We start from the raw sequence: 26,360 nt of genomic DNA on the forward strand, positions 1-26,360 counted from the left end.
TTTGGCTGTGTATCTGTTCCTCATTCCTTTGTTCAGTCTCTTCCTCACTGATTCTTAGCCCTCAGACCTTGTTCCCCCATCCTCGCACCCAGTGACCCGGCCACGGAGAAGAACTGGGGCCATCAGCACAGTCTCCCCTTTGCCGCTTGCTCTGCCTCTTGCTCTTCCAGAATAGTGGGCAATCTCCTGTGGGTAGGACTAGGCTTCAGAGGGGCCTGGGGAGTCTGCCTAGGGAGGCTGGGCCTAATGGCCTTGTGAGGCATGTATGAGTTGGCTAGAGCCAACTGAATTACTCCCATTCTGTTATTTCCCATCCCTTCCTGTCCACCTGCAACCACCTGCAAAGTATGCTCCAGTCTCCCCCTGTCAGAGGCAAAATATTGTAGATCTTTGCCTTCATCCCCCCACCATGTGTCTTATCTTGCTTTCCATAAGTGCCAAACTCACTGAAAGAGAGGTCTCCATCCAGTCTGTTTCCTTCATCTCTTTCTGTTTACATGATCCTGTCCCAGTATTTTGAGTCTGTGTCTGAAGAGAACATCCATATCCCATCAGTAGTAGCATCTTTCCATTTTGTTCCCACTGGCTTTTCTGCAGGACTTGACAGGTTTCTGAAAACTCCCTCCTCTCCTGCTCTTCTGGCCTTGCTGCTCCTGCTCTAACATGTCCAGTGTACTTTCCTCTGATGAGGCCCATTCTTTTCTTTTTTTTTTTTTTTAAGATTTTATTTATTCATGAGAGGCACAGAGAGAGAGAGAGAGAGAAAGAGAGAGGCAGAGACACAGGCAGAGGGAGAAGCAGGCTCCATGCAGGGAGCCTGATGCGGGACTCGATCCTGAGACTCCAGGATCACGCCCTAAGTGGAAGGCAGGCGCTAAACAGCTGAGCCACCCAGGGATCCCCCAGGCCCATTCTCCTAACATTTCGGCATTTCCTAGGGTTCCTGGGTGCGCTTCTCCTCTCAGCATACACTACCCCATTCCTGAGCACCGGTTTCCACTCACACCGTACCTTTGCTGGCAGCTTTGTACTAAGAAAGCCTCAGTCTCTGCCCCCCTTCCTGGGCCTCCATGACTGTGTTTCTGTTTCCACAAACATCTCCAGACCTGTGTCCAGGACACCTTTCCTCATATCTCCTGGTCAGAGGACTTTACAGAGGGCCTCTCTTGGGCCGGGTAGTATGCCAGATGCTAAGCCAGATGGGACAAAGGAGACAGATAGTAGAAACAGTTCTCTCAGCTCGTGGCAGGTGGTATGAAGGAAATAAAGCATACGAGGATGAAGAGTTGGGGGACTGGGGGAGAAGGGACCTTTAGAGAAAGTGCTCAGAGAAGACATGTTGTTAAAGGAACCTTTGTATAGAGGCCCAAATAATAAAAGGGAGCAAACCAGGAACAACCTGAGAGGGGCACTTCCAGAGAAGACCCTGACAGAGGAGCCCAGCCAGGCAGAGGCAGCGAGGTAGGGGGTGAGGCCAGAGAGCCACTCTGCAGGACTGGACTGTCTTGTGCCCTCTTTGGGGACAGCTGGCCCACACAGTGCTTAGAATTCCTCTGAGTACTGCATGGGTTGCCGTTTGCCAGCTGGTTAACACCTCGGGCCTCATTCTCATTCATGACTATTTTCCATGTAACCAGAGGGCCCGGGATGCAGTGAAGTCATCCCCTCCCTGGCATCTTTGAGAGTGCAGCTCCCTGGAACTAGTGACTCCCAGTTCACACCTTCCTCGCCTCCTCCCTCTGTTCCTCCTCTGGAACTTGGTTGCTGGGTATGACCCAGAGCAAGGTTCCCAGCCTGCCTAGCTCTTGGTTGGGGTGACACTTCTGTGCTTGCCTAGCTCTTGTTGGGTGACACTTCTGTGCTTGCATAGCCTATTCCATTCCTTGTTCTCAGACACTGTTCCCATCCTGTGCATGTCCAGCTTCCTCACTAGACTGAACCCCAACCTTCTCCTCCTTTCTCTCTCTGGAACTGCCTGGTAAATACTCCAGTAAATATCTGGGAAGGTATGCTGTGCCCTTGGGGCCAGACTGGAGGGCCATAGTGGAGGGAAGCTGGAGGAAGCTGAGAGCAATGGCTAGGCGCTTTGTTACAGGAGTGTCCTAGGACAGCATCAAGGAGGGGAAGGGCAGCAAGAAGAGGCCTGAGTGTTGCCCTCAGGAGTGGCAGCCAGCCTCTCAACTGTGAAGTGCAGGACAGCAAGTTTGGGAGGTAGCAAGGTGGCTTGTTGCATCTCTGCTGCCCCCCTCTCTACCCCCCCTTAGACCCTTCCCTTCGCAGCCTGAGCCCTCCTTCCAAGACATATAGAAGCCCCTTCCTCACCCTCAGCAAGCCTTGTGGTGGGGCTGTGGAGACAAGTACACGCACACCCCAAAGACAGACATGTGTATGGGGGGAGAGGACACACAGACACACAAACTAAACACAGTGGGGATGGGAGACCTGTACACCCAGGGATACTCTGTCTTTCTATGTATGTATATGTGAGTTAAGGTTTACTCTTCAGGGGAGGGAGAGAAAGCAGCACACTCAGCTCCTAGCCAGAGAGGGGAGAAGTACAGAAACTCTGTGTTTGTCTCTCCTCTACCTTGGGGACACCGATAACTGGGTGAGGGGCAGGGAGTGGCACACAACTAGAAGGTGGAAGCATGGGGGAGAAAGAGACAGATTCCAGGATGGGGAGGGGGAGATATGCATACCTAGAAAGGTTGGGGGATGGTAGACATAGTCATACCAGGATGAGGTGGAGACGCTCGCTATGGGGGGGCAGGAAAGACACACATACCTCCAGAAGGTGGGAGAGAACAATAACTCAGGCCAGGATGTGAAGGGAGATACTTGCACATGCACTTACCCAGCAGGTTGTGAGAGACACACTCATACTGGGATGTGGAGGGGGAGGCACCCTTATACCCAGAAGGAGCTAGACACACAACAGGCATCTGGAGAGTAGGAGGGACACTCCCCAGAGTCAGAGGAGAGACACCATATCCTCTTACCTTTAGTAGGAGAGACAGACTCCTAGAGGGAAGAGAAGGACACACACCCACCTAGGGACACACAAATATACATAACCAGAGGGAGAGGGAGTAATAGTATACCCCCAACTGGGAAAGCAGAACAATAGAAAAATCCAGGAGAGAGTGGGCACACGTGTGCACACAATGCATGTGTGTTCACACACGCGCGCGCACACACACGCCTAGGGGAAGCCACACCTACCTACCAGGAGGGCAAAGAGGCAGACATGCAGGAGGAAGGGAGGTCCACACCCAGGGGGGATGATGGTACACAGGGCAGTGAGAGGAGACATGGTGAGGGAGATGCCCATGGTGCCTGAGAAGTCACGAGACACACAGCTCACCCACGCTATTGGTGTTTGCACAACCACACCAGAGACTCAGAGTTGGGAAGTATTCACTATGCCCCTCAGTCCTGGGGAGTAATGTGTTCTGATGCCCACGCTGGGTTTTCCCAGAGGAAGATGTTATCACTTGACCACTGAGGGCACCCGAAACTCCAGTCTATACCCTTCAGGTCACACAGCTCCAGAAAGGTCACACCTTACTCCTTTTACCCCAATTAAAATACTAAAAGTTATTGTATGTGCACACAGATGGGGGTTTTTCCTTAGTATAACATACTAAGGGCATTTCATTTTTTCTGACCTACTGGTTACCTTTCCTTTTGTTCCTCCTTAAAATTTATTTAAGAAGTGGAATCTTTTTGGTTTGGTTTAGTTTGGTTCTGTAGAGTTTCCCCAAGTCTGTTTCTTGCTAATTGCATCCCTGTAGGATTGTTTGACATGTTTCTGTGGCCCCTCATTTGATGGAAGATTCAGGTTCTGCTCTTACCTCCAAACATGTTAGAGTTTCCTAGAAAAAAATGTTGGAAAGGTTGAATTTGTGGAAGAAGTGAATAATGAGTTAAGTGCTGTAAGCTAGAAGAATGACATCGATATGCATATAGTAAATATAGATATATGAAATATTTCTGGTGTAATATTTAAGTTCACATCATCAAAACTATGTTAAATACAAACAGGCTTTTTTTCCCCCTTTAAACTACCTAGGTAGTACCCAATAGAATATTACTCAGCCATCAAAAAATGAAATTTTACCATTTACAATGACATGGATGGAACTAGAGGATATTATGCTAAGCGAAATAAGTCAGTCAATCATCATATGATTTCACTTATGCGAAATTTAAGAAACAGAGGATCACAGGGAAAGGGAGGGAAAAATAAAATAAGACACAATCAGAGAGGGAGACAAACCATAAGAGACTCTTAACTCTAGGAAACAAACTGAGCATTGGTGGAGCGCAGGGTGGTGTGACCGGTGGGGTAACTGGGTGATGGGCATTAAGGAAGGCACTTGGTGTAATGAGCACTGGGTGTTATATGCAACTGATGAATCACTGAATTGTACTTCTGAAACTAATAATACACTATATGTTAATTGGATTTAAATTAAATTAACGACTTAGGCAATACCTTTGTAAACTAAATCGAAATCTCCTTTGTTTTGTATCCTACTTTTTGAAAGCCTAACACTGTGTAAATGTTATTTGCCATGTACTTTTATGGTACTTCTTCATATTCCTCAAAAGCTAGACTACTGGTGAATGGGCACCACGATTTATTTATTTAGCCTTCTCCCTTTACTGGCCATGTAGCATATTTCTGGTCATTACATAAGCAGTGATGAATGGCCTTGTACATAAAGCTTTAGTGCATCTCGGGTTTTTTGTTCCAGATAAATTCTTATGTGTGAAATGGATGGTGAAAATGATAAATGCTTTCTCTAGCTTGGCAATTGCATGGGCAGTTTGACCCCCAGGAGGACTTGAGTCACTAGTAGCAGGTGGGAGTGCCCATTTCCTTAACCCTCCCCCAAGTGGGCCATGACCACTTAAAGAAACCATGCTACTGGCTATGCTTTATTTCTCTTGTACATATTTCCCTTTCGTATGTTTCCCATCCTAAGCTGTCACCTCCTACTGCCATCATTACATTTGCCTTTGACGCCTAAGGCTACTCATCTTCCCTGTGTGAAAACTCAGCATCATTTTGCCTGAGAGATTGGCACCGGTGAGGGAGGGCACATGGCTCTGCTCCCATCATAAAAATGCATGAAATGTATGCACTTGTAACATCTGCTTTGGCTGTTCAGACCCTTGTTCCTCCTTTCTGTTTTTTCTCCCTGTTTCAGACATTACAAGACAAATGAAACATCACTGTGTAAACATACTACAAGTTCATGCTGTGGTGAGGGAGAAAAAACTCACCTGCCAAATTCTGAAATAATTGGAATTTTCAAAGCAAATAAACTAAAGAAGTAATTATTCACATTACCTAGTTCTTTTTTTAAAAAAAAATCAAAAAAAATAAAAAAAAGTAAAAAGATTCAAATCGGCACCCTTTTTGGTACCTCTAGGTAGCAACTTGGGGGGCAGATGTTGGTTGAGAAAATTAAATATTTGGAAGGTTCAAATGTCATAAGATTCTCTGACAATATCATATAAACTAAAACCACCTCATGCTTACATTACACTTTCCAGAGTGTCGTCGTCACCTCAGTGTGCTCACCTCTGTGCCTCTGAACCCCAGTGGGTCTTGCTAACCACAACTTGTGTCCTTCATTCCACTTAACTGCCCTGCTCTGCTGGAGGTGGTCTCCTCGCACTCTTGATGCCCTCAGCCTCTCCTTTTCTCCTAATGGGTTTTCGTGTGCTCTCTGCCACCCCGTCATGCTCTTGCTAGTGCTCGAGAATATTCCACTGCATCAACTGCCCTCTCCCACCTTAGTATTCCCAACCCTGGAAGAATCCTCTCCCCTTGTTTTTCCTTTTCTTGGGCTTTCAGGTGACTGGGACAGTCCCATCACCAGGTGCTTTAGAAGCAGCATACATAAAGTGGTCCTGAAAGGACAGCTAGAGTCCAAGGCCTGGTGTGATTTGGTCCTGGGTTATGCCCCCACAGCACCAACTTGAAGTTCCTCAGGCTCATCAGTCTGGGTTTCATTTGCCTGCCCTCGTTCACAACATTTCCTCTGCTGGAATGTTCTTACCTCCTTTTGCCCACTTGGCCAATGCCTGTTCATCCTTGAAAATTATGCTCAGATGTTCCCTCCCCTCTGAGGCAATGTTCATTTCTGTCTTCTCTGCCCTCCGCCTGTGTGTTGTCCGGTCTTTGGTCAGCATCTGCACATGGCCCATTTTCCTGAACCTACTCTTGTGCTCTGGGTTGCATCCTCACTAATCCATTTTCCTTTCTCAACCTGATCCTGTCAGCATGTAAACATGCCAAACCTCTGCCATCTTAAAAACACAGGGACAGAAAGCTCTGTCTTTTCTCTACCTTCCCCTTCAGCTGATTCCATTTCTCCAAAGAGCTTAGAGCCTCTGATTTCTCACATGGCACTCCTTCCTCAACCTCGGCGTCCCGTGCTGGTTCCTCCATCCCCTGACACAGTTCTTTCCAGGATTACCAAAAGCCTACATGTCTCCAAATCAAAAGGGAGTAGAATTTAGTTCCTATCATGACCACCGTCTCCATGAACTTCCTTCTTTCTTTTGCTATTATGACAGCACAGCTACCTGGTCCCGCCCCCATTCAGCGGCGGTCCTTCTAGCCTTACACTGGCCAGTCTGATCTGTCCATTCTGCAAGTAGTAGAGTTCCTCCTTTTGCCCCTCTCCGCACTCTTTCCCCTAAACACCTGTGTGTCATGAGCCGTCTGGCTCCTGTGTCTCTGTCACAGGCCATAGTCTGCTCTCATCCTTCCCCTGCTTTTCCCCCCACTCTTCAGAACCTCTGCTGGTTCTCCCTCATCTGTTAAAGATGCTGCCATTCAAGGTCTTCATATTATTGGTGTTCCTCAACTTTAGTAAAACTCTTTTGAGTGCCAACGGCTGTGGCATATGCTTTGCATGTGATTATCAGATACCATCTATCCCTTGTGCAACCTGTAAGGCTTAATTATCTCACTTTTTGGCCAAGAAAACCCAAGCTGCAGAAAGGTAAATCATTTTTTAACCACAGCATCACAGCTGGTCTGCTTGGTCCCCATAACCACCAGGCAATATTGCTTCCACAGACAGGCACAAGTGAGTCTGAACTTGCCCACCGAAGTGCCTTTTTCCTCAGTGAGCACTTCCTTTAGCCTCCTGGTCCCTCTCAGCCTGCCGTTTCTACAACCTCATTTCCCACTCCCTTCTTGAAAGCCACTGTAGGCTGCAGTCAAGGAAGAAATAACTGCACCTGCCATAGTGTCCACAGGCTCTGCAAGCCCTACCTTTGTCCCTGTTCCTCCACAGGGGCTGCACCCTACCTCCCAGCTGCCCCCCACAGGTCCATGTCTTATCTCTCTCCACTTGCCATTCGCGTGGCTCTTCCTTTCCTAACTTTGATCTCCAAAGCTTGAATGAATCATTTATCTCTAGGAATTCCCCTTATTCTTAATCTACACTTATTTGAGGACATTTTCTACCTTCTATTTTGTGTTGCTATTAATTGCAAATATTCTTTTGAGATAGCGCCCCTTCTAGATTACACACATCTTGGTGGTAAGACTGGTGACTGATTCATCTTTTTATTTTCCATGATAGTTGAATGAAATAATGGAGATCTATTTTTCCAAAACTTTATTCTTACAGCCCGTCCCAAGAGCCTCTGTGCAGATAGGGAGACTGTAATGGTGTATGGAGGAAGACGAACTTGCTAGACATGACCACAAGATGGCACAGTGACTGCAGCGTCCTGGTATCTGTTGAGGGTGGGCCAAGAGAGGAAAGAGAACGAGGTGTTCTGATTGCTGGATCCTCAAGGGAAATCAAAGAGGATTTTCAAATTTAAAGTATTCAGGCAATTCCTAATCATTCACAAAGGTAATCAAGTAGGTTGGGCAACTGTTTTGTTCCCCAGATCTGTGTGGCAAGAGGATAGAAACCTTCCTGCCCTCCCTCTTTTCTCTTCCTTCTCCTATTCATTCAACACATATTTGAGTACCTCCTTGTGCATCCACTGTTCTTGATATTAGGGATACAGAAAGGGACAGTAAAAAGCAAGATCTCTGCTGTGGTAGAGCTTATTCTCTATCCTCCGCTGAAACTCAGTGGACAATATTCAAGACAGGCCCAAGAGTTTCTTTGCTTTTTTTTTTTTTTTCCCTTGGAGTCACTTTGCCCCCTTTTGCCCGACACAATTATCTGTAGCTTTATATTACCAAATGAGTTTCAGTTTAAAATGCAAAAGGAAAAATAAATAAATAAAATGCAAAAGGACCACCAATCAGTGTATTGTTATGATCAATTTTGTGTTAACCATAATCTTCTCCCTTACTTTCCGGGTATCCCACTTGATTGTGTTTTCTTTGCACCTCAAGATACCGAGGCTCAGAAAGGTCAAAACATGTATATTGCATAGGTTAGGTACATGGGAAAATACATACTCAGGTCTCTGTATCATTCATTACCTCATGACCAAGATCAATGCCAGTAGCATTCTTCAAAACAAAAGAAAAAAACAAAAGCAAGTCCAGTATTGTGGCAGGTACCTGTAGATATATTTGACATAAACTGTGATATGGCCAAAGGTAACTGCCAAGGTGGACCTAGTATAAATTTATTCAGTTCAAATTGTGTCTAGTGTTGAGAAACATTTCTTCTGCAAGAGGAAAGCAAGAATGCAAAAGTCATACATGTATAATCATTTGGAGATCTCAGAAATCACACACTGCTTACCTTAAAACTGTGAGAAATCCTATCTACTAGAGCAACCTTCTTTGTGGTGTGTCGTAGTCAAACACTGATTTTTTCCCCCCAGTATTGGATCCCTGTCTTCTCGCTGTGCCTTTCCTCTCTACTTAATCTCTCTACCAGCCTGGCTCTGCAAGACAGGATTCATTTTCGCACTCCTGTTGCCAACCCTTGCTTCAATTTCAGGAGGATGAGGTTAGGGGATTAATCTGAGATGCTGTGTGAAAGAGACATTCCATTGTTGTTATTAGTGTAGAATTTTGGTTTACTTTTCATGTACTTCAACAGAATACATTTTTCCCTAATATATAGCTTTTTTCTCTGATTTTTTAGTAATTAAATATTTTTGGAGGTGCAATATAATTTTTTCCCACAGTTAAGCCACAGGCAAGGGGCATTCCATCCCTGGATCGTCATGATCACATATTACCAAATTACCATTTAGCTCAACATGCAGAATGACTGTTGGGTCCACATGGATCAGTTTTGTTTTAGCTGATTTGGGGTTATATGTGACTATATCCACCTATGTTGCAGAGATGAGAAGATCAAAAGTAAACTACTAACCAAACATCATTCTTAATAGTCATCTTGCATCACACGTGTGGAGTCTCCTTTACGTGGAGTATTGCCGTTGTCCTTCAAAGATTCTGTTGGCTATGATTCTAAGGAGGTTGTGCCAGGGAGGAAACAAACAAACCCAAATCCCTTATTTTTAAGTGCACATCAAGCCATTTTGGGGTAGCACTTATTTCTGAGTAACACACTGAGTATAGTAGCTTTGCATTTCGAACCCTCAGAACTATGGCAGGGACTGGACATGCATGATTTTCACCACAAGGTGAATGTTTATTCCCATCTTGCAGAGGAAAATGCTGACCAGAGATTAAGTTGTCCAGTTACACTTATGGTAAGGCTCAGGCGGGATTCAGACACTGTTGTGATTCCCAACAAGCCCATTGTCTCCATGCACTGTTACCTGTAACACCCTAGACTCTGTGATTCCGTGTAAGGTTTGTGGGGCGATGCCCTCTCTGAGTTGCAAAAGAGCTCCATAAAGACAGTTGCCAGAACCGTACTCGTGCAACTCTATGTGTACTGCTCTATGGGCAGGCAACCTTTCTGTAATATGTGTCCCTATCAGAGTGGGGTGAGGGGAGCAAGCGGGGGTGTGTCCTGCAGTGGAGAAGGGGCTGCACCAGATCCTGGTGGAGGCTTCAAGAAAGAAGACCCTGAGGCCTCACAGTGACAAATTTAAACCCCCTTTTGTTAATTACCCATCAGTAAACACCCCAAAGGCCTAAGTGAATTTATAATTAAGGAAGGTCAGCTTTCTTTGAAAAAAATGTTATCCTAAATAAAAACTGAAAAGGAAAATCCCCACTTAGTTCTGTTTCAGAAAGCAACAAAAGCACACCAAGATTGGTCATTTTCTGAATTATCTAAAAATGTGGCTGGGGACGGGAGTGGCGGGAGCAAGTTGTACAGGTACCAACATTTAGGATACTTCATAAATTAATGGTATCATTTAAAAATTTTCAGCCCTTGGGGGATCCCTGGGTGGCTCAGCGGTTTAGTGCCTGCCTTTGGCCCAGGGCACGATCCTGGAGTCCTGGGATCGAGTCCCACGTCGGGCTCCTGGCATGGAGCCTGCTTCTCCCTCCTCCTGTGTCTCTGCCTCTCTCTCTCTCTCTCTCTAGGTCTATCATAAATAAATAAATCTTAAAAAATTTCAGCCCTTGGTAACGTGACTCCTGTGAAGCTCTTCCACCAGTCTCTTTGCTCAGTCTTTCACTCTGGCTCCAAAAATAACAAATTGCCTCAGGTTACCTAGACCCCCTCTACAGTTTCTGACTCCCTCTACCTGAATACCTGCCCAAGCTGGCTAGTACTTATTCTTTTGTTATCTTGGCTGGAGTGTTACTTCATTTATTCTTTTTTTTTTTCTTTTTTTAATCAAAGGCAGGCCTACCAATTAGCTCAGCACTCCTTTCTTTTTAAGGCTACCGCTAATTAACATATTTAAAAGGTCTATACAGAGGCTGCATTGAATTGCTTCAGTGGGTACTTCCTTTGGTATTTGATAAATGGAACTTATCCCAGAACTATTTATTATTTGTAAGTCTCCGTTCCAGCTAGTATGTATTCCTGGAGGCTTTAAATAATGCAGCACGATGTGCAAGTCTGTAAAGCAACAGGTGAACTGCACTGGCTTCCTCCATGGGTGACAGCTGAGAATGTGACTCTCAAAACTGCCTAGACAGAGCCTTTCTAGCAAGGACTGAATGTGACTCTTACATTGAAGCCAGTATTCCTCTTTTCCTTTTTTGCCCCTGTGAATTGGAAGGAAAGATTGTAGTCATTTTGAGTCATTGCCCCCATAAAGGATGTTAGTGTATCAGTTCACAGAAAGTGGTTTGGGTTTTGTTTCATCTTTTTTTTTTTTTTTTTTTTTTTTTGGCACACTTCGGTAAATTCCTGAGTATCTGTTTGTCATCCTCATTAGTTTTGTTTTTTCTCAATGTGAAAACTTGGGCTTTTCTTCTCTAGCTTTACTGAGATACAACTGATGCTAAATGAACTGCACACATTTAACGTTTATAATGTGCCAAGTTGTGACCTGTATCCACATCCTTAAAACCTTCACCACAACCGACATAGTGAACATAACCATCATTCCCAGAAGTTTACTCATGTCCTTTGGTGAGTTGTCCTTCCCAGCCCACCCTCCCTCCAGTCCCCAGATAACCGCTGAGCTGCTTCCTGTCATTATAGATTAGTTTGCATTTCCTAGAATTCTATATAAACAGAATCATTTTATATGTACTCTTTTTCTGTCTGACTTCTTTCATTCAGCGTCATGATTCTAAGGTTCCTGCATGTTACTGTGTGTATGCGCATTCCTTTTGACTGCTGATTTGTAATCCATCCTATGACTCTACTACAGCTTGTTTATCCATTCACATCCTAATGGGCATTTGGGTTGTATCTGGTTTTTTTACTATTACAAATAAAGCTGACATGAATATTCATGTACAAGTCTTTGTATAGATTCGTGTTCATATCTCTTCAGTAAACACAAAGGTGTGAAATGGCTGTGTCATACGATAGGCACATGTTTAACGTTTTAAGAAACCGACAGACTTTTAAAAAGTGACGTTAGTATTTTTACCTTCTTGCCAGTGCTAAGAGTTCCATTTGCTTTACATCCTCACCCGTACTGATACAGTACTTCATTGTAGTCATTCTAGGAGGTAGACGGCGAGATCTCACTGCATTTCTGTAATGACCTATGATGTTGAGCATCTTTTAATGTGCCTATTTGCCATCCATGTACTTTCTTTGGTAAAGTGTCTATTCACATATTTTTCCCATTTTTCAACTGGGTTGTTTTCTTATTGTTGAGTTTTGGAAGTTCTTAATATTTTCTGGGTACAAGCTCTTTATCAAATCTGTGCTTTGCAGAGATTTTCTTCGAGGGGCTTGTCTTTTCATTCTTTAAACATGGTCCTTTGAAGAGCATTTTCAAATTTTGATGATATCCAGTTTATAATTTATGGGTTTTGCTTTCAGTGTTGTAGACAGGCAGTTTTTGAGTAACTGAATGTCACAAGATTTTTGTCTATTTGCTTCCAGAATTTTTATAGTTTTAGATTTTACAGTTGTGTCTATGATCCATTTGGAGTTATGTATATATATTGTGTGAGGTATGGATTCAAGTTATTTTTGTTGTTAATAGAAAACTTTTACAGCACCATTATTTGAAAAGCCTTTTTTTTGGTAAACTATTTTTTTAATATAAAAGTTGGACATTTGTAAAATACAGAGGAATAAAAAGCCTACATCTTGCTAGTCTTTAAAAATAACTTACCTAGATGAGGGTATTGTAGGAAGAGTAGTTCTAAGTGTGTACTTTACAAAATTGTACTCAGTATATCCTGTCTTGCTTTTTAAAATTTTAGCATTATATCAGTGTTTTCCTGTGTGAATTAATATTCTTTAAATGCATGGTTTTTAATGACTACATAGTAATTCTGTCATATAGACGTATATACCCCTTTTATTAGACATTATCAATTTTTATTCTTAAAATATACTTTGAACCTGCTTTTACTTAAAATCTTTGTTTCTCACTTTTTTTTTTTTTTGGCTTACATTTAGAAATTTATCAGGTCAACATATATGACCATTTAAAAGGCTTTGATTACATGTTTCCACAGAGTAGTCCAGAAAGTTTTAATGGTTTATACACCCACCAACAATGACTAACAAACTTAATTCTTATGGCAAATTTTGTTTGTTTTTTAAAAAGCATCAGGGATGCTCCTGGACACCCTCTCATGTTCTCCATGGTGTCTTTTTCACCTTTGCTCTGGCCCCGGCCAAGTGTCCCACTCCCCTTCATTCTCCTCACATGACCCTTCTACGTGGCCCTGGCAAAGTTAAGCAAACTTCTTGCATCTCTTGCCTCTTTTACCAAGACATTTACGAAGTTGAATATACATTTCTTCCAAGTCCATAAAGAAGCCCCTCTTTCATCTAAGATGAAAACTTCTCCCCTTACTTAGGCTCCCATTTTGCCCTGTCTCCCAGAATGCTCCATTTTTCTTCGCTGCCTCTTTACCCTCACTCAGCACCGAAGCTGTCCCAGGTCTTCCCCACCTGGCATCCTGAGATCCCCCTTAGCTGCCAGCCTGTCTTTTTCTTCTCTTCCAGTACACAGCTCTTTGGAAGAAAGCACCCTTTTGTTGGAAGTCACTTCCTTCTTGCTCAATTGGCAATTCACATGGGGGTATTTCTCCCACCTCCTCCTTCCCCATTCTTGCCCTCCCACCCCACCTCACCCCACCATCTTTCTTATTGAAGTGTATTGTCTTCATGCCTAAGTGGTGAGCTCTAGGCAAGAATTGCAGGGTGGTTCTAAAACTCATAGAAGCTTTGTCTTTTTGTGGGTCTCGCCATCTTTTTCTTCCTTCTCTTTGAAGCTCTATTCCTGCCTATCCCCTCTTTAAATTAAAATGGCAGTCACTAGGCACCAACATGAGTTAACTAGTAATTTGGCTTGAGTCTCTCTGTTTAAAAGTGAGCCACACAACCCTGTCTCCCTTCTTTGTATCTCCCTTGTCACTCTGGTCAGACACTTAAGGACCATCCACTTTCCTCTAGGAAATGCCCATTTTTGCTGGTTTTCAGCTCTCTGCTGTATGCTACTCCAGCACCCAACTTCTGTATCTCATTTGCACAAGCATGCCCTATACCTTCTTCCCTCCCCCATACCCCTCCCACCGCCCTGAGTGCTTGTTCTCAGGGCTTCGTAATCGGCCCACTTCTTGTCATTAGTACATGAGGATACAAGTCCCAGCCACTTGGGATTCAGTGAACTTTTCTCATTTGAATCTTTACAATGTCTATACACTACACCGCACTCCAGCCAAAGCATCATCTTAGAATCTGTAATAGGGATCCCTGGGTGGCGCAGCGGTTTGGCGCCTGCCTTTGGCCCAGGGCGCGATCCTGGGGACCCGGGATCGAATCCCACGTCGGGCTCCCGGTGCATGGAGCCTGCTTCTCCCTCTTCCTGTGTCTCTGACTCTCTCTCTCTCTCTCTCTCTGTGACTATCATAAAAAAAAAAAAAAGAATCTGTAATAATCTGTGGTGCTCATCTGTGAGTTCTTCTGGCTAACTGGTGTGCCCCCACCACACCCCTATGCCCCCCCTTTCTTTATTGTACATTCTTCAAGATAAAAATCACCAAAACTCCATTGTATTCTTTTCCTTTTCTGACCTTCTCAGGTACTTGTTTATACCATATAATAGTGTTCTTTACTGTTGATTTGTCCCCCTAGTACTGCCTTACAAGGGCAACTTTTATTTTAATTAGCAGTCACTTGGACATAAGGTATCTATCTGTCTTGTGGCCACAACTATCTTGTAGGCTCCTAGAGAACAGACACCTTGTATGTTTGCATCCTCAGGAACTTCAGATTGATGCCATATGTAATAAGTGTTGGTAAGATGCATCACATTGGTGTCAGCTACTTATCTTAATAGAGCAGTAGCCATGTATCATTGGGCATTGATTCTCTGGTCTGGGAAAATGAAGCAGATGACTTCTGCATAGAGCTCCCGGCATCCTTTTTGTCTCTCGATTAACGCCTGTAGTGGTAGGCGTTCCTTACCTGTACCAACAGAATGAAGCTGTGAGTAATCCCAAACCTTGAGTACTTTGGAATACATGTTGGTGTTTCTTTGTGTGTTGTTGAAGATGGACGTGCCACCTGTGAATTCTCTTTGAAACAAGTAATAGCTTCATCATAAAGACACACCCTTGCCTGTGAACACATGGCTAAAGGGAAACACTCATCAGGAAGGGTTTCTCCATCCGCTATTGTTTAGAACAAGATATACACCTCAAAAGGTTTTTCTGAAAATTATTATAGAGAAAATAGTCCATGTGTTTCAAATATAAATGAAGGATATAAGCAGCAATTTTGAGGAGTGACAGTAAACTGAGAGTAGTATTTGAATAAAAATATGAACAATCTAGATAACTGGTGATTCAGGGGGGGAAATATATAAACCTAGGGATATTGATTAATTTACTTTTCACTTCTCAGTGTACTGTAAATGTATTGTTTCACATTTGTTTCTAATGGGAATTGAGATAGGTTTTCCAATAAAGTAAAAAATATGATGAATAAAAACCAATTTGACTCATGTGCCATTAACCAGATTGGGTCACACTTTTGGAATTTCAAACTAATTCTTCTTTTCTTTTTAGGTTGCCCCTTGGTGCTGCATTGGCCGTTATTTGGCACCCAGAATGCTTCATTCTGTGATGGTCTATTAATAAGGGTGCCTTGTAGAGTTTGGAGCAGGGCCTCAGGTAGGTGGCTTTTATCATTATATGGCATGGCTTTCAAAGTGATCCATTATTTCAGTTTCCAAATAATTTAAGATATCGTATTAAAAGCTTTGAAAAGCATGCCACATAATAAGCATGCCACTTACTATTTTAAGGTCTATCAATATGTATTGTGTTCAGCAGGACTTTATTAAGAGTTTTAGTCTAATGGAAGGATTAGAAGACTGGCAATGAGCAGTAGTGCACAAAATGCCTACCTACCATAAAAGCTTATTTGTTCACATTCCCCCAGATAGCCTGCAGATGAACTCTTAAGCTCTTCTTTCTCCAAATCTTGCTCAGAGTAATAGACTATCCCATGTTACCACTGTGTCTTCTTTCTGTCTCCTGGGAGGAATCTGATTGACTATGGGCAGGTGGGGAGGGCTGCTCACTCTGCTTGCTGGGATGGGGCAGATACTAGAATAAGGAGCTCCGTGGGACAAGTACAGTTTGCTAGCCTTGTTGGAAAGGGGACACAGGGAACACTCTGGCATCTAGACTTCCCAGCCTGTAGGTGCAGCTCAGTGGCACAGAACCAAGGTGTAGCAATACTGGAAGTCCAGGCACCCATGGATGTGATACCAGGTAAGTCTGTCAGCAGGACCTCACACACAGGATTGAGGTTTAGAGGTCAGGACCCTCAGCACTAAGAAAGGAAGAATGATAAAAACAAATATCGCAGTGCCAAGTACCAGAGGATAGTCTAAAGGTCATAAACTCCACTGAGGGCAGGCTGGGAAGGGCCCAGCCCTGGGGACAGGAGGTCATGGCCCAAGAGTCAAGGCAGGATCTCACAGTATAATACACCAGCAGAGCTTTTATAATTAAACAAAAGGTACAGAAATTAATCTGGCTAAAATTCCTAATCACAGTATTCTATGAAGATTAAGCACTAAAATCTACTTAGCATAAACTTCTAGTCATTTTTATATTTGGTCAGTTTTTAAACATATGAAGAGATGTTAATGGTTTTTTTAGTGTTACATATTCTGAATGTTTTTCCTTTTCTACCTCACTGTTGTTTTTGAACCTGTTTTTGATGAAACTATTTTAGCAGCTGGAAAAAAGACAAAAGTTTTTCACTACTTTTATGTAGCCAACGACATTTAAGTAGATTTTTTCTCTTTTGATTCCTCTCATATCAGTAATCCCTCAGACATTTTCTCTAATATTTTCAACATCATCCTCACATTTGAATTTCACATGAAGAACATCGTCTTTCAATATTTGAATGTCACTTTGTTCCTTTTTCTTTCCTTTGAAACTTCACTGGCAATTTCCAAATGATAGGTGGTAATTGATGCAGGTTGCATGTGCTTAAGGAGCTATGGAACAGAGTATTTGAAAGCAGACATGTTCTGAGAATCCAGGCTGGCTGAGTGCATCCCAAGTGTGGGTCACCCTCTAGCCTCTGAGTAGTACCTGCCCATGTGTTCCTAGCTTTTGGCACCCCCTGATGGAAACAGGAGGGACCCCCAGGTGGTTGTAATGCTTCCCTCAGATCTACTGCTCTGCCAAAGCAAACTAACAGCTTTATCCTTCAGGGTTTGTCTTCTGAGCTTGCTTTATGCTGATTTGAAATGGCAGAAACGTCAAAACATGTTTACCTGCTTGTCCTGATTCCTGAAATCCCTTATCAGGACCATAGTTATGTTCAATAAATGTTTATCAAACATCTGCTACATGCCAGGACACTGACTGGGTGCTTGGGGTATAAGGATAAATAATAGTCTCCCTGCAGATGAATTTAGAATCCCCTGGGGAGAGACAGGTAATCTCAAGAAGAGCTTTTACAGTCTATTAGTGGTAAAAGACACCCCGAGAGGTAAAGATGTGAAGCTCATTCTGGCTCAAGTAAAATCAGTTGAGGAATGTAATCATCAAATCTCTTCTGATTGTGTCAGCCCGGGCAGTGTGATGTCCTCTGCAGGTGGAGGAGGGAGCGGCCGCCCCTCATGTGACAATTTTGCCTAGAGCTGATCCTCTTTACTCCGTTATAGGAATATATAGAAAGGGTGGTTTCCAGAAGTCGTTGTGTCCTGGATGGTCACACAGGCATAACTTAAGGAGGACAGAGTAATGACGCATAGAGAACCTTACCTGGATGGAGGCTGTTTTTCATGATACCATTAATGCAGCTCAAAATTTTGAAAAAACACACTTAATGTTTATATCTCCTTGTATACCATAATGCCAGCCTGTTTGTTCAAGTGCATCTTACTTTGAGATGACTTAAAACTAATTCTCTGCATGAGCTTTTGTAACTACATAAAACTTTCTCTCCTCATCACTTTTGTTTGAATATGTACTGTTTCTGCCTTCCCATTGGCATTTCTAGGAGATTCAGTAGGAGTGCTTAGAGAGTTCAGACATGAAACCTAGATGATGCTGTGTTTGTCATTTTAGTAGTATCAGGCCCTTGTAGTATCAACCTAAATGAATGGAAGCATTCTCCAGATGTCTGAGGTCCATCTGTGTGAATACTTTTAGAGTTGATGGCAGGCACTTTTGTTGTAGCCCCAGGAATGTAAGGAATCATTGGTCATAAAAACAACCCCTCACAATTTGGGAAATAGGCAATTTTCAGATTGGGCTGATCTGTGAGTTGCCTACTTTATACCTAGCCAGAACACCAAAATTTCGGAAATGTTTCATACCAAAAAAAAAAAAAAAAAAAAAAAAAAGAAAAGAAAGAAAGAAAGAAAGAAAACCAAAGCCAAAAAAACCCTCTAAAAATAGTTAAAATTTTGATTAAGCAAGCTTACTTGGTATTCAGATATAATTGATTCTTCGCTCTCTCCCAAGCACCATCGCTTCCCTGTGCACAAATCCCTTCACACATCCTGTTTGCAAATACTGACTAAAAGTGCCCTATGTGAAGAAAATGAAATACCCAGTGTACCACCCATGTGTATTTTTTTTAGCTTTTTATTTTGATGAGAATGTATGGCCTTAGGGGAAAGAATCCTCCATGTAGTTGTTTTTTTTTTTTTAAGATTTTATTTATTTATTCATAGACACAGAGAGAGAGAGGCAGAGACACAGGCAGAGGGAGAAGCAGGCTCCATGCAGGGAGCCTGATGTGGGACTCGATCCTGAGTCTCCGGGATCACACCCCAGGCTGCAGGCGGCGCCAAACCACTGCACCACCAGGGCTGCCCCCATGTAGTTTTTTTAAAATGAAATGCTGATTTCTAAATTATGGATCATTAAACAAGAGCTTTTAAAAGAGAAGAAAAAAATGTAACTTACCATGACATTTATGTTCTACAAAATAAATAACCAATGAAAATATTTCATATTTGGAAGGTAAAATTTATTTGAATACTCCATCAGATTGTCTCTTCCTTCTCTCTTAAGGCTAGAAATTGTAATAAACAGCCATACCCAGGTTCCAGGTGGCCCAAAGGGGAACATCCTAATTGTACAGAGAGAGAACTGATGTTGGATTTGTTGGTTCCACTTTGGAATCCATTGATTTTTTTTCCTGTCGGTTCCTTTTTTTTTTTTTTAATTTATTTATTTATGATAGTCACAGAGAGAGAGAGAGAGAGAGAAGCAGAGACACAGGCAGAGGGAGAAGCAGGCTCCATGCACCGGGAGCCCGACGTGGGATTTGATCCCGGGTCTCCAGGATCGCGCCCTGGGCCAAAGGCAGGCGCTAAACCGCTGCGCCACCCAGGGATCCCCTTCCTGTCGGTTCTTAAGAACAAATAGGTCTGCTTTGTCCCTTCACTTGTCTGTTGGTTTTTATTATTTGTATATGAAACATGAGGCTTTCTACCTATGATTAAGGCTAAATTTTATGCTAAGTTTCAAAAGAGTTGTGCTAGAGCTACCTTTTAACAAATTGCTCAAAAGTTGAAAACATGAAGTACAGTCATCCAAAACAGGCTGTGTCTTCTACTATAGGAAAATAAGCTCTGATTTTCAGTATTGGTGGTATGATATGTGTTAATCAGGTACCTTATTACAACGTGGGTGGGTCCAGCACAATCCCAGTTCTCTGCACTATCTCCTGCTTCTTTGTCCTCTTGAGGCATCATGATGCAGCCCATCTCACCATCTAACCATCCAGCCATGCTTCCTGCTCCATGCCAGCCATGGGTGCAGGTTCCAGGCATGTTTGCACTTTAGAAATTTTTATTAGGAGGAGATCCCTGGGTGGCTCAGCAGTTGGGCGCCTGCCTTTGGCCCAGGGCGTGATCCTGGAGTCCCAGGATCCAGTCCCACATCAGGCTCCCTGCATGGAGCCTGCTTCTCCCTCTGCCTGTGTCTCTGCCTCTCTCTCTCTGTCTCTCTGTCTGTCTCTCTCTCGAATAAATTAATAAAATCTTTAAAAAAAATTTTTATTAGGAGCGGGGACTGTATCAATATTATCTACTTATACGGATTCCTTAGCAATGGATCAATCAGAGAAGGCTTGTTTTCTGAAACAAAACAAATATTTTAGATTGTACTACAGTTGCTGTTGTTTTAATATAAGACTTTACAAATAGTGGGTAAGTTTCAAAATACCTTTCTAGTGGCTTAGTTTGTTGGACCAAATTTGTATCTATGCCTTAATATTTTTTACTTGAACATAGATAAGTATATTCCATCCTATGTCTTTTATGGTGATTGAACAAGCCTATCATTCATTTTGATGCTAGAAAGTACTTGCCCTGCTTTATTTTCATTCATTCAAAAAAACAAAAAATTTTTATGGGAAACAGCAGTGAATAAAACTGACACAGCTCCTGCCCCAATGCTGCAGACTATTTTTAATAGTCTTAGATTTTTATAGTTGCAAGATCTACTTCTCCTTTTTATTATCCATTAATAAGGGATTTTACAGACCTACAGAAATTGAATGATGTAAAGATTTCCACATAACATTCATGACCAGAAAAAATGTGCCAACTATGCCATTACCCTTACTTCAGTATTGGTCCTCAGTTTATGTTATTCAAAGCTCTGTTGTGTTTTGTACTTGTGAATTAAAATATTAACTGTTGGTAAGTTTCCTTTTGCAAGCTACCTTTTTATATGAAAAACATGTTTTAAGCAAATGTTGACATTTTCTGCATTGTTTGCTAACGGTGTTTTATGATTAGCATATGGGAGAATGAACAGTGCTTTGATTATCGATGGCGTTTGCCCCTAATTATCGAAGTGTATGTTTGACTTTTAATTTAAATATGAAAGAATTATTGATGCAGGTAAGTGTTGTAAAAATTCACAGCTGTTAGACAAATGACAATCAGAACTGTGGAATTTAAAGTATTGAAACAGTTTCCAGTACAGGGCTGTTCTTATGCCAGCATTCTCATAGGAATTTGTTTTAGTAGACCCTCTGATGTATGATTCATTTTTGCTTGTTTTTTTGTGTGAGTCACTGTTGTAGAATGTAAAACATAGGATGATGAACATGTGTGTGTGCATGCACACACACTGTTCTCTTTACTTACTGTTTTTATGTTTGCAGAGTTGCCCTAGGGGGAAAAAAAAGTATGTTCTCATACCAGCAAAAACTGGAAGGGCATTCTGAAGTGTTAATTTCTTAGGGCGAAATGAAATGGGTATAGGGGTATATTGTTTCACAATTCTTAGATAAAGGCAAAGAAGAATTTTAATCCTTTGGAAAGCATAATAACCGCTCTTTGACACATAAAAAAGAAAGCTAGGAGTACGCATTTTGTTGTAGACTTTCCAGAAGAATAGCTAACAATACTTTTTAAAAGTCTTTCTTATTTCTATAAAAAGGAATACATCATTTTAATTGACATCTTAGTTAGGATTACATAAATGCAGACGGTATATTTTTTAATGTTTATTTTATCAAGCCAAATAATAATGAACTCTGGCTCCTAGTTTCCTTGGTTTGGGGAAATAGTTAGCAGTCCTTTGAAATTATTGGATCACTCATAAGAACTCAAAATAGTTCAATTGAAGTTAGGGAAATTAACTGTGAGTTTGGAATTAACGTTTTGTGATAAAATGAATGAAAATGATGGCTTTATTTTATTTCAGGCTAAAATATGAAATGGGTAATTTGTAGACTGTAGTAATATTTCAAATGAAGGTACAAATTTTAAACTATATTGAAATACTTCAACTTTTTATTATGCCATTGAAGAGTCAGCATCAATGAAACTTTTATGAATGTATTTGAGATGCAATAAAATTTATATTAGGAAAAATACAAAAATGTATTGTTGACTAGTCAACTTTGGTTTGCATTTGTTTCTACCCAAATCACCGTCCATTCAGATATACTAGTTGTTATTTTAACTGTTACATAAATTACTGAAAATTTACTTTGCAAACTGCCTTTATTAAAAGAAGCAAAGTCTTATATTTGTTTCTTTTTGGGGATCCTATTGGCAGCTCTCCTAGAGATAATGGCACTATTCCCTATTCTTGTCTTTTAAATGTAATGACAGGATTTATCCACTTGCATATTGGTTTGCCAACCTACCCTTCTCCTAGAATGCAGTCATGTAAGAGTGAAATCGGAATTTTAGGGCTTATGCCCCTTCTTGACCACATGCATGCTATCAGGATATTCATCCTCTGTGAGCCTCTTACCTTAAAATGGCAATGATGATAAATGCATCCACTTCTCAGGTCCATTGAAATCCAGGGAGGTCATAGAGCTGAAAACACAGTACACTTGCAAGGTATTTATATAATTAAAATAACACAATACACACTCTCATGTTCTTAACTACCCTACCAAAACCTCAGTATGTACCCTGGGCAAGTAAGTATTTACAAAGTTAATTTTATTATTTTGCAATTTTGATGTGCAGAATTCAGTTCTTCCATTTATGCATGTCCTGTGCTTTACCAAAGAATAAAGCTTTTGCTTTAACTTTTTAAATATCTTTTATTAGTCTGATTTTTAATGTTTCTAGTTTTTTAAACTGTGAGAATAATGCTGCTTTCAAATATACCTTTAGTATTTTTGTAATGATGCTTGAATGTCCTCTGGCAAATATTTTATTTACACATCAAATTCTTAAAAAGTATGTGAAAATGTGATTTCAGGAGAAATTAATTAGATTTGTGTTTGGAACGTTAAGTAAAATTTTTTCACTTGTCATTGGCGAATCCTTTTATTATTACATTTTAACCATTTGACTTATGTTATATAACTCTCATGTTCTTACAATCGTGATTTCTGAACGTTCATCCTTTAAAATATTCAGAGCTTACTAATTTCTCTGTGCCTTGTAGTCTCTATAGTAGATAATCCTAGGGGTTTTTTGGGGGGCTTGGGGGGTTGCCTTTGACCATTCTTTTCACATTGACTGATATAATCAAGAATTATTAGCAGATTATTTTCTCTATGCATGTTTTCAGTTTACTGAAGATCCTGCCAATAGGCATTTTTTTTTTACAGATATTTTAAGATTTTTCAACAATGATCTTTTAAAACCCAATGATGCTTTGTTCTGGATACCTCTGCAGCAAACCCGTATATAACTTCCCTTGCATGCTTTGAAATCTAAAGAGCACAGAGTTATTGCTACATTTCAGCAATCCTTGCAGCATTCTGAGAATTAAATTGGCAGGTATTGCAGAAACAAAAGGGCAGCTCAGAGAAGCCCACCTTGCACAAGTATGTGCAATGTGGGCATAGGAGGTACTTTCTTCGGGAGTCAGCTATTCTTCGGTGAGGTTCCAGATGCACCAAGTTTGTGTCTTCCATAATATTAGTAAGCTTAATGAAGTTTTGATCCTTTTGGTTTACAAACAGTAACCCTAATATCCATTTCTCTCAGTAGGCAAGTTAGATTTAAAAATTTAAAAATTGAATTTGGGACAGAAGTGGGGAGTCATTCAGCATCACAAAATGCCATTTATATAGGTAACACTACTTTACTTTTCATTTCCGCATTTCATTTGGTCATGTAAATGTGCTTAGAACTAATAAAAATTTGCAACTGGTGAAAATTAATGCATGACTTGTCAGCAGAGTATGGAATGTAAGCATGTGCCATGAAATTGCAATTCTTTCATTCTTTATTTTCCATCATTTACATACTGATTCCATTTAGCGTGTAGTCCATTCTTATTTTTTGTTTCACAGATTAGCCAAAATGGGAAGGACTGGATTCCGCTCTCTTCCACGAAGAGTCAATGGGACTGGCTAAGATCAAGGTCTGAGGCTTTTTCCATCGGTCATCAGGTATGCATTGAACAAGAATTACTAAAATTCTATGCATGTGTCTTTAAAATATATGATATGTATATTATGAATGTTGACTTTTATTCAATGTTGAGCTCACTACCTTATATTATCCTATAATTTTAAATGCTCCTATAACTAATTTGAGTTTTGTAATATATTGAGTTGAAAAGATACTATTAGCCATGAAAAAATTTCAGCTGGTCTTAGAAAAGTGTAATATTTGAAATTTGTAGTCCTTCATTGCTCAGTATGTACATGCAAAGATGGCACAATTCATTTGTTACTCCATATTGAGGATCACCAACTTTAATACAGTCAAATGTTTATGTATTGTTTCATGGTATACTTTCAATACTTTTTTTTTCATTAACTCAGAAGTTACCTTTTTTCTTTTTTTCTCAACTGGAATTCTCTGCCCCTTATGCTTGGATCTCTTAACACAACAATGACAAATACAACCAATCTTTGAAATATCTCCCAATACTAGGTATATTCAGGGACTTAGACGCTTGGCATTCCTTGTTGATTTTTACAGTTGACAAATTCATCAGCTTATTTCCCACAGTGCTCTAAAGAGGTACATAAAAGCATCATGTTAGGAAATCATATAGTCAAAATTACTGTTTTTTCCTGCTTTGGCAAGGTACTTTCTAGCAGTTTGTGGTGTCATTGCCGGACACAGCAGGAGAGCTATGTATAGATATTTCTGAGAGAGAGAGAGAAGCTATCTCTTGAATGGGAATATAATAGGAAAAGTACAAGTCCCTGAGATTCATGAAATCTAAAACCAGGGGAGCATATTGTGTTAGCATTAGTAATGTCAGGTGTGTCAACTGTGTTAACGTCACTTTTAAACTGCAGAGGAGATACGATTTGCACAGCTTGCAGGAAGGCCTTGTCTGCGTCTGCCTACTGATGAAAGGGTACATGAAGCCAACATGGTTAACTTACCCTAAGGCCTTATATTTTAATCAAATGAGTGGATAATTGCCCTATTTTGCCTGTTGAGTGACAGCCTCTACATTGAATCACAGTGGGATCTGTTGTAGCATACACTTAGTTTTACAGAAATTAGGTTAAATTTAGAGCCCCTGCAAAAGTATACCTGGAATCTGCAGGAGTCAGCATGACATGTCTAGCTCGTAAAGGCAACCGAGTATCAGTATGATGCCAAAACAAGGAATATATAAAGAAACTGACTTTTGTTTTCTTTTCTAAATACATTATAGGATAAAAAAAATCCAACTGAGTAGTAGTTGATAACAGTCATTTAGCCACATGCATTTTCACTTCAAACAGCAGATCTTTTTTAAGAGAGACTGTAGGTCTCCTCATCTCTATGTCGCTTAAAAGTATGTTGCTAGATTGGCACTCAGGAACCTTGAGTCATTCATGTCAGGTGGATCTTTGGGGAGTAGGTTTCTTACTTTGAGAAATACAGCTGATAATATTTACTATCTCTTACCCATGAATTTTCAAAGGCTTCAATCAATTGAAAAATTTTTGTTCAAGTAGATGTACTCTTTACCATACGATATGTGCATTCCATTCTTCCTCACAGCACCCCTAATGAATTGAAACTCTGACACACCTTTTACCTGAAACGCCTCCATAATGATGTGTCCACGCACAAGTATTGTGCTCCATGCCAAAAGTCGCACTGGTGTGCCGCACACGGGTTACAGGTGTGCCAAAGACTGATCCCCTCAGCTCCTGGGGCGGCCTGATGACTCTGGCTCATCCGCTAACCTCAGTGTGCCCCATGAACAGAATCATTTTCTGTGATGTGCAAAAAGGTGAGGAAAATTACCTCAACCAGATCTTCCTTTCCCCTCCAAATGATAAGCCATGATCCTCACCTCAGATAACTTCACAAGGTGTTACCATTTCAAGAATGTGTATTGTTACGAAGAGAAGTCATTTCTGCTCTTGACTCGGAAATCCCTGTGTGGGTGATGACACTGATATAAAGAGTAAATTTCTACTCTGGGTACGTGGTGCCTTCAACTCTTTCAGGCCTCCCGTGTCTGCATTAAGGACTTCCTCCATGGACCAAGTGGTTCACAGGGTGCCTAAAAGAGTTTTCAGTCTCTTAATCTATATTTTTCTATCACATGGAGCCTGACTAGAATTGACTCACACAAGTTTAAATGATTTTCTGACGTTAAAATATTTGCAGAAACATTTTTCTGTCCTTAGATTTCTGTTGTCTGATCCCTTGTCAAAACTGAAGATTAATAATGCCACTTTGAGTGTCATGTTTTGACGCTTCCTGAGAGTTCCTGAAATCACTACTACTTTCCCCAAGTACGACATTTGTTAGGTGGAATTTCTGGGGTGTGTGAACTGTTCATTCTGAGCAATGCATTAATGTGTATTTTGGCACATATAAAGAAACCTACAGATATTACATTAGACCAGCTGAATCCATTTTATGGTTCCTTTTTGAATTCAAAAGCATCACATAGCAAATAAAATTTTTAAAAATTAAATTTAGTTACAAACTAGTTG

The 26,360-nt window shown here is 41.2% G+C and overlaps 1 protein-coding gene across 2 annotated transcripts in view; it reads left to right on the plus strand.

Moving 5' to 3' along the window:
• The window catches only part of PLAG1 (PLAG1 zinc finger), a 44,338-nt gene that overhangs the window by 15,334 nt on the left and 2,644 nt on the right, over positions 1-26,360 (plus strand). For both annotated transcript variants that reach the window (XM_055318398.1, XM_055318399.1), the window contains exon 2: positions 23,748-23,846. The gene's annotated coding sequence lies outside the window, so the exon portion shown is untranslated. The remainder of the gene's footprint in view (positions 1-23,747; positions 23,847-26,360) is intronic.

This window comes from Nyctereutes procyonoides, unplaced genomic scaffold (assembly GCF_905146905.1).
Source record: "Nyctereutes procyonoides isolate TBG_1078 unplaced genomic scaffold, NYPRO_anot_genome, whole genome shotgun sequence".
NCBI lineage: Eukaryota > Metazoa > Chordata > Mammalia > Carnivora > Canidae > Nyctereutes > Nyctereutes procyonoides.